Here is a 9,166-nt window from a genome sequence, read left to right on the forward strand (position 1 = left end):
TTGCTCCTCTACTAAAAGTACATCCTATTTGCCTCTTTTTGTATACATTGTATATCCCTAGGAGAATGTAAGTTCTTTGAAAGAAAAGGATTATTTTAAAACCTAGCACAGTGCCTTGTGAATAGTAGCTGTTTAATAAATGTTGGCTGAATTGAATTGAACTCTCTTTCACAGAGTTCTACATTTCCTGCACCATCTTTGGGGGTTTAACACCTGGTATATCTCAAAATAAGATATCTCCTCTTGGTGTTTGGAGTTTTTGTTGGTTTGTCCATGGCGTTGGGGTTGGAGAGGGAGGAGGTCTTGAGATATGTTTATTTCAAGTTCCATAATAAATGGTGTGGGCATGGCCTGCCCCATCTTGAGTAGAGTGGCCCAGACCAAGCCCCTCGTTTAAGGAACTAAAACACTGTTTCAGTGGACTTTTTCTGGAGTCTCCTCACTGAACTCCAGGACATCTTTTTGCTTTAGGCTCTGAATGGGGTTCTTTCACCATTTCTGAGTTCAGGAGCTACTCTCCTGCTGGGTTCCCACCACAGGCATCAGAGACGCTCTCAGATGCTGCTTAGGTGCTTACTCTGGATTTTGCCGAGGATATTTTTCCTTTAAACTTGGCTCTGGTGATAGACCCTGCATAGATTGCCCTGAGGCTGATCTCCCTGCCAGGCTAATTGTTGGGTTCAGGTTCAGATCCAGCCTCAGGCTCCATTTCTGAGAGAGCTATGTTTGGATGCACTTAGAATACCCCGAGGCCACTCTCCTAAGAAGTGCATTAGGCAGTCAACAACACTCTTACCAGGCTTGGGCAGGGGACTGCTGTGCTGGACCACCCAGAACAACTCTTAAAGTCCTTCTCTTCCAGCCCAGGATCTCAGCTTGGGCAATGCAGATCTCAGATATGCAATGCTGGAAGTGCCCTTAGGCTCCAGAGGGGCAGTTCCTGCACTGAGTTCTGCCCTCTGTGCTTTGGTTTAAACCTGCCCTGGCTTGTCTCTCCCAGGATTTCTGCAGGATGCTGAGGTGTCCCTCTGTGGATTATTGGGTTAGATGTGTATATGTATGGGGTGTAGTAACCTCCGTGTCTCTAACCTCCGTGGAGTGTTTTGGGGGATTCTGAGATCCTTTGTAACTTTGAAAGCCAATATCTTCCTACAGTCCCTCCTCAGATCCATTTGCCAAGATTCATAAGGTTATTTGAAGTTTGAAAATTGTTCACTTAGTGTGTACTTGGACATTAAGTCTTTGCACCTTTAATGGAAAACATTCAACTTGATATATTTAAAAACAACAACAATCTATGTGCCATGTACAGAGTGTCAAGGCATTGAAATGAACTTATTTTAAAAATTGGTAAAAATTGTCCATTGTCATACACACACTCTTTCTGTTGCATTCTATATTGCTTTCTACTTTACCTGACCATAGTCCTAACCTTGCTCAACAGTCACCATTTTCCAGCATATCCATTTTTGTTACTTTATTTTTATTGATATATTTTCTGAATAAAAACTTCCCAGCAAACATGCAACAACCCTCTTCAACTACATTTCCCACCCTGCACCAGTTAAGAAGAGTCACCTAATAGTATGATTATGAATGACATTATATCTCACTTTCTATTCATTTCCCATCTCTGCACCTTAACACTGGCTGCCTCCCATGTCTGGGATGTACCTCTTCTTGACTTCTAGCTCATAGAATCCAGTTTCTCTTATAAGATGCAACTCAAGCACCATCTTCTGAGAAGAAAAATGGAGAGAAAATAGAAGATACTTCTCTCTATTTTCATTTGTTGTTGCTGAGAGATGGAGAAAGAGAAGAAATCCTGCAAGGGAGCTGAGTTAGTGAGATGCTTGCCAACTTTAGGATAAAAGTTTTTGCCTTTTTTTGTGTTTTTTTTTGGTTGGGGCATTGAAGGTCAAGTGACTTGCCCAGGGTCACACAACTATTAAGTGTCAAGTGTCTGAGGTCACATTTGAACTCAGGTACTCCTGAATCCAGGGTCAGTGCTTTATCCACTGTGCCACCTAGCTACCCCCTGCCTTTTCTTTTTCTTTTCTTTCTTTTTTTTTTTTTTTTTTGCGGGGCAATGGGGGTTAAGTGACTTGCCCAGGGTCACACAGCTAGTAAGTGTCAAGTGTCTGAGGCCGGATTTGAACTCAGGTACTCCTGAATCCAGGGCCGGTGCTTTATCCACTGCGCCACCTAGCTGCCCCCCCCCTGCCTTTTCTTTTTAAAAAAAAGTGCGTTGAAGACATCAGCTAACTTTTAAGCTGAAAATTATAGATAAAGCACTTGCTATTGAGGAGTAAGTCTAGCTGAATATAGATCACCCTGGAAGGAAAGAGTCAAAGAAATCACTTCAATGTATCCACTAGTTTAACTGAGATTTTGTGCCCCGTGCACAGCATTGATCTACTTAAAGTAGTGGAAGCATCTATTAAACACAGCAGCCACATTCATCAAGGAAATTTTGTGAACAATTACTGAGTTAGAAAGAAGACACTGATGCTTATAGTTGCAAAGTTGTGTGTTACCCTAAGCAAATGGGTTTCCCCCCAACTTTAGGTGTATGCCAACTCTTCCCCACATGTACTAGTACATTGGCGGGAGAGTGTGATCCGGGTTTCTATGTGGACTTTGATGCATCTTTTATGTCTGCATTTACCTTATGTGAACACTTGTTATATTATTATTATTAATTTTACCTTATTAAGTAAATGATTGTATATGTGATCTAATGTGCTGTCATTGTGAATGGATAGGTTTGTGAAAAAGGAAGCTGGTTCAAGAGTTACCATATATAGTGATGAGTAAGGAGGGGGTGTATTTTCCCACTTTGGGAGAATTTGAATATAAGCTCATGGTGGTGGCCTGTCTTAAGGAATATTGATTCAATATTGGGGTGAGTCACTAAAACATTTATTAAGTGGCTCTTTGATTTCCACACTTCATCCTTTCCAATTAGAGAGGTGGTCCTCAGGGACAAAGGAAGTATGAATTTCAGAGTTGATTCAGTCTTAGAGAAAGATGAGTGTCTGGATACAGTGGTAAAGTTCAAGAGATCAGCTATGCAGGAAATGATGGCCAAAGAGTGACTGTGAGATTTGCCCTAAAGGAACTGCTTTCTGGTATCACACTTATATAAGTGCTCGTTGTTTTACCCATTAGAATTTAAGCTCAAGTAGGGAGATTTTCATTTGTTTTATTTATATCCCCAGTAACAGTGATTCTATTAAAGATCTTTTTGCTAAAATTAACCTTACTTAGGACATAAACCTAGTAATAATAGGCTTGGGTCAAAGGGTATGAACAGTTTAGTATTTTTTCTTATATAATTACAAATTGTTTTCCAGAATGGTTGCACCAATTGATAGATCTACCAGCAGAGATTTAGTGTATCCTCTTTAACCCAATTTTCTCATTTCCCCCCATCTTTTGTTATTTGATGAGTGGGAAAGGATACTTAAGAGTTATTTTAATTTCCTTTTTGTAATTATTAGTAATTTTGATTAGTTTTTCAGATGGCCGTGGATAGCTTGCAATTTCTTCTTTTGAAAATTATCCCTATCTTTTGACCATTTATCTACAGGGGAAAGTTCTTAATCTAATGGAGTTTTATCAATTCCCTATATATTTGGGGCATCAGATTTTTATCAGATATTTTACTGCAAAGATTTTTTTCCTATGGTGTACCTTCTAATTCTAGCAGTATTGATTATCTTTGGCAGAATCCTAACTTTACATAACTTCTTCCATCCCATATTTGATTATAAATTCTTGTACTAGCTATGGTTGTGAAAGATGTTACCTTTAACTTGTTGCTATTTTTAAAATTGCATGATATTTACATTTAAATAATTTATTCATCTGGAATTTATTGTGGTACATGCTTTAAGAAACTTGTTTAGTCTTTTCAGTCATATCCAACTCTTCATTGACCCCATTTGGGATTTTCTTGGCAAAAATACTGGAGTGGTCTGCAATTTCCTTCTCCAGCTCATTTTACAGATGAGGAAACAGAGGCAAACAGGGTTAAATGACTTACCCAGGATCACACATCCAGTAAATGTCTAAAGCTATATTTGAATTCAGATCTTGACTTGAGGTGCTGGAACTCTATCCACTGCACCACCTAGCTGGCCTTTAATATGCTTAGTTACCCCTACTTTTTTCCAAACCAATTTCTTTTTTTCCCTCCAGCAAGTTTTGTTGAAATAAAGGGCTCTCCTCTTCTGGATTTGCCTTATCTAATCTCTTTCACAGATTTACTTTTACATATTTTTCATCAAGTAGAATATAGTTCTAACAATGAATGATTTTGAAATATAATTTGAAATATGGCAATGCTGAGCTCAGGGCAGCTATGTGGCACAGTGAATAGAATGTGGGGCCCAGAATTTGGAAGACCCATTTTTGTGAGTTCAAATCTGGCCTCACACTAGCTGTGTGACCCTGGGCAACCCTATTTGCCTCAGATTCCTCGTTTGTAAAATGAGTTGGAGAAGGAAATGGCAAACTACTCTAGTAACTTTGCCAAGAAAACCCAGGTGGGGTCCCAAAGAACTGGACATGACTGAAGAGCAATAACAAATGCTAAGATCCATTTATTCCTAATTACTTCATTATTCCCTTGACATTCTTGACTTAAATGCCATAATCACAAAGTTCATATGGAGTAAACTTTGTGATTATTGTGCTTAAATATTCTATAAAGCATGCCCTTTGATTGGAATAATACTAAGACCAAGTTACAAACATTGAATATTTCCCAAATTATTTAGGACTTCTTTTATATCTGTGAAGATTGTTTTGTAGTTATATTTCCATAGATTCTGTTTGTATCTTTATGGAACGCTTCATGAATTTGCATGAATTTGCCATGCTAATCTTTTCTGTATCGTCCCAATTTTAGTATATGTGCTGCAGAAGTGAGCACTGTTTGTATCTTTATAAGGAAGGAGTTGAATTCCTCAATAGTTAATACTGTTAAAAATGTTAAATGAAATTTGTCTTTTCTTTCCTCCTACTTTTTATTAGTTGCATACAGGAATTTTGATGGATTGTTTTTGTTTGGTTTTTATTTATTTTGTATCTTGGCAATTTTTAAAGGTATTCTCTCTCTGTCTCTGTCTCTGTCTTTGTCTCTGTCTATCTCTCTCGCTCCTTCTCCCCCACTCCTTCCCTCCATTCCTCTTCATTAGGACTTGCTAAGTAAATTGTCATATCTTCTACAATTTTGTCTCCTCTTTTGCCTATAGTCATTCTCTGAAATTTTCCCCATTATTTCTATAGCCAACATTTCTAGTACTGTGCCTAATAATAGTAGATACTGTAGGCATTTTTGCCTCACTCTGGACCTTACTTGGCAAGTGTCCAATGTTTTTCTGTGATAAATAATACCAACTCTTGATTTTAGATAGATGCTTTTGATAGTAGTAAAGAAAAAGCCTTTCATTCCTAAGCCTCATGTCTTTTAAACATAAATTAGTGCATTTTGTCTCAGGTTTTTTTGCATCGGTTCAAAAAAATCATGTGGTTTTTATTTTAATTTTTAATATGATTAATTATGCTGTTTTCCTAAAGTTGAACCATTCTTAAGTTACTTTTATGAACCAAATTTGGTCATGATGAATAATTTTGTACATATTTCTGTAGCCTCTTTGCTGATATTTTATTTAATATTTCTTGTACCCATTATTGATATAGTTTATAAATCTACTTCTCTGCTGATTACCTCCCTGGTTTGGGTAGTAGAACCATCTTTGTCTCTGTAAAGTTGCTATCTAGCTATACTGTCTAAAAATCTAACAAGTGGTCACCAATAACTTAGAAGCTTTAGCAAGAGTTTAGACTTTTAGGTATTTATTAAAGAGCATTAGGATCTAGTGATCAGAGAGAAAGGTTAAAAATCTATTTCTAAGAGTTCCCATCATCCGACCTGCCATAGCGAGGTCAGGAACAAAAAGGGCCCAACGCTTCCTTCCTCCTCCCAGAAGCCTCCTGTCTCAACCGGAAACATCAAATTTCACTTCCTGATGCCAAGGAACTGATCTTCCAAGCCACATGGCTTGCCCTCAGATGCCTTCTCATGGGGGAACTCTCTTACATTTCATAGAGCAAGTTTAATGGGAGCCTTCCCTCAGTTTATATAGCATAAGTATTATTTTTTCTTTAAATGATAGAATTAACTTATAAATCCATTTGGAGCAGGGGTTCATCTGTGGTTTGTTAAGTTTTCTCTTTCTGGGATTGGGTTGTTTTAGAGTCTGTTTCCTATTAATAAATTTGTATATTTTATACTTTTATAGACATTAATCTATTTTGCTTTCTCTTTTCTTTTACCATAAATTTTGTATGGTAATTTCTGATAGTTTCCTTTATTTCTTCTTTATTTATTATGGCCCCTTACCATTTTTTGATCTGGATAATTTGTTTTTTCCCTTATTTATCAGATTAGCTATTATTAGCTTGTCACATTTTTTTGTCTTTTTAAAAAGCAGCTCTTCTTTTGTTTACTACATCAATAGTTATTTTATTTTTAATTTTGTTTCTATCTTTGATTCTCAAGATATCTATTTTTGAGTTTATTGTGGAATGCATAATTTCTTAGTTTTTTAGTTTTTAAATTGCATGCCTAATTAATTACTCCTCTCTTTGTCAATATGTGTTCAGAGCCAAGAATTTTCTTCTAAGGATTGCTTTAGCATAACCCCACATATTTTGGTTTGATGACAATTCTCTTAATATAATCATTATTTCTGTGATTTTTCTTTTACCTGATCATATTTAAGATGCCATTATTTTGTCTCTATTTTCATCTGCATCTTTTGTTCATGTTTCCTTTATTTATTATAACTTTTATTCCATTATAGTGCATAAAACATACATTTATCTACCTTTCTGCATTTATTATTGAACATATTTCCTAGTATATGATTCGTTTTTATAAAGATGTTAAAACATATATATATATATAAGTATGTATGTATGTATACTCATTAAGACAATTTGTCCATTTAAAATTCAGTTTAACTAGTGATGAACTTCTACTGAATGCCCAACATTGTTCTAGGTACTATGGAGTAAAACAAGAAATATAAAACATACTGCTTGTCTTCATGGAAGATGTGCTTGGGGAGGGAAAACTTACACACATGAGTGCAAAATTTAATATCATCAAATGCCATATATGATACTAATAAGGCTAAATTATCCCTGGGTAATTTGAGGGCATTGCAAAGAGAATATTAGCCAAAGCACAAGGAAATAACTATGTTCAGAAATAATATGAATAGTGGCCCAATTTGAAGGTCTGATTGATATGTGTTGAGAAATGAAAGATCCAGTGAAATAAAGTGAGGGTTTTTGAATGTCTATTTAATGAGTATAGACTGGAATTGATAAACAGTGAGGGCTGAGCAGCGACTGACATGGTGAAAATGATATTTTAGCAAGATTAATCTTGGGGCGGCTAGGTGGTGCAGTGGATAAAGAACCGGTCTTGGATTCAGGAGTACCTGAGTTCAAATCCGGCCTCAGACATTTGACTTACTAGCTGTGTGACCCTGGGCAAGTCACTTAACCCCCATTGCCCAGCCAAAAAAAAAAAAAAAAAAAGATTAATCTGGCCAGAGAGTTGGTTTGCACCAGAATTACATGAGTTACAGAAGCCAGGTAGGAAGCACTTTTAAAAAATATACTTTTTCCTTATTGTATGTAAAGGCAATTTTAATAGTATTTTCCAGTTACATGTAAAGATAGTTTTAAACATTTGTTTTTATAAATATATTTTGAATTCCAAATTTTTCTCCCTCCTCCATCTCCAAGACAAAAAATATGGAATGCTTCATGAATTTGTGTGTCATCCTAGGACAGGGACCATGATAATTTTCTTTGTATTGTTCTAATTTTAGTATATGTGTTGCCAAAACAAGCACTGTAAAAAAAATTTTAACAATTGGTTTTTTTTTAATTTTGAGTCCCAAATTCTCTCTCTCCCTCCATCTTCTCCACTCTCCCTGAGAAGGTAAGCAATTTGATATAGGTTATACATGTGCAATCATGCAAAACATATTTCCATATTAGTCATGTTGTAAAAGAAAACAGACCAAAAAAAAAAAACATGAAAAAAACAAAGTGAAAAATAGTATGCTTTAATTGGCATTCAGACTCCAGAAGTTCTTTCTCTGGATATGAGTGGCATATTTCATCATGAATCCTTTGGGTCTGTCCTAGAACATTGTATTGTTCAGAACAGCTAAGTCATTCACAATTGATCATCATGCAATATTGCTGTTACTCTTCTTCTACTTCTGCTTACTTCACTTTGCATGAGTTCATGTAAGTCTTTCCAGGTTTTTCTGAAATCATCCTGCTCATCATTCCTTATAGCAAAATAATATTCCATTGCAATCATATACCACAGCTTGTTTAGCCATTCCCCAATTAATGTGCATCCCTTTGATTTCAATTCTTAGTCACCACAAAAATAGCTACTATAAATATTTTGGTACATATGCATCTTTTCCCTTTTTAAAAATCTCTTTGGAACACAAACATAGTAGTGGTATTGTTGGGTCAAAGGATATACATGATTTTATAGCTCTTTGGGAATAGTTCCAAATTGCTCTCAATTATGGTTGGATCAGTTCACAACTCAACCAGCAGTGCATTACTGTTCCCATTTTCCCACATTTCTTCCAACATCTTTCATTTTCCTTTGCTGTCATATTAACCAATCTGATAAGTATAAAGTGGCATCTCAGGGTTGTTATAATTTGCATTTCTCTAATCAATAATGATTTAATGCATTTTTTATCTGACTATATTTTTGATTTATTTGTCTGAAAACTGCCTATTCCTATCCTTTGACCATTTATTGATTAGAGAATGATTTGTACTCTTATAAATTTGACTCTGTTCTCTACATATGTGATAAATGAGGCCTTTATCACAGACACTTACTGTAAACATTTTTTCCCAGTTAGGAGTTTCTTGCAGTAAATCAGTCATGAGGTGCTGAGGATCCAAATTAAGGTGACAACATACAGACCAACTTGGCCTGTTTCTCTGTCAATTATGTAACAGTTTAAGTCTCTGCAATTTGTAAACAGTAGTCAATGTGGAAATGTGTCAGTAAGTAAAGTCTCCCCTACACATAAAA

The 9,166-nt window shown here is 35.9% G+C and overlaps 2 non-coding genes across 2 annotated transcripts; both read right to left on the minus strand.

The window, feature by feature from the left end:
- Nucleotides 1–4,828: 4,828 nt before the first annotated feature.
- Nucleotides 4,829–4,939, minus strand: LOC122737731. Its single transcript, XR_006354522.1, has one exon. It is a non-coding gene; the product is annotated as a U6 spliceosomal RNA (small nuclear RNA).
- A 2,894-nt stretch (nt 4,940–7,833) lies between these two features.
- On the minus strand, nt 7,834–7,940 carry LOC122737621. The gene has a single exon (XR_006354438.1). It is a non-coding gene; the product is annotated as a U6 spliceosomal RNA (small nuclear RNA).
- Between the last annotated feature and the right edge of the window lie 1,226 nt (nt 7,941–9,166).

Source organism: Dromiciops gliroides, chromosome 1, assembly GCF_019393635.1.
Source record: "Dromiciops gliroides isolate mDroGli1 chromosome 1, mDroGli1.pri, whole genome shotgun sequence".
NCBI lineage: Eukaryota > Metazoa > Chordata > Mammalia > Microbiotheria > Microbiotheriidae > Dromiciops > Dromiciops gliroides.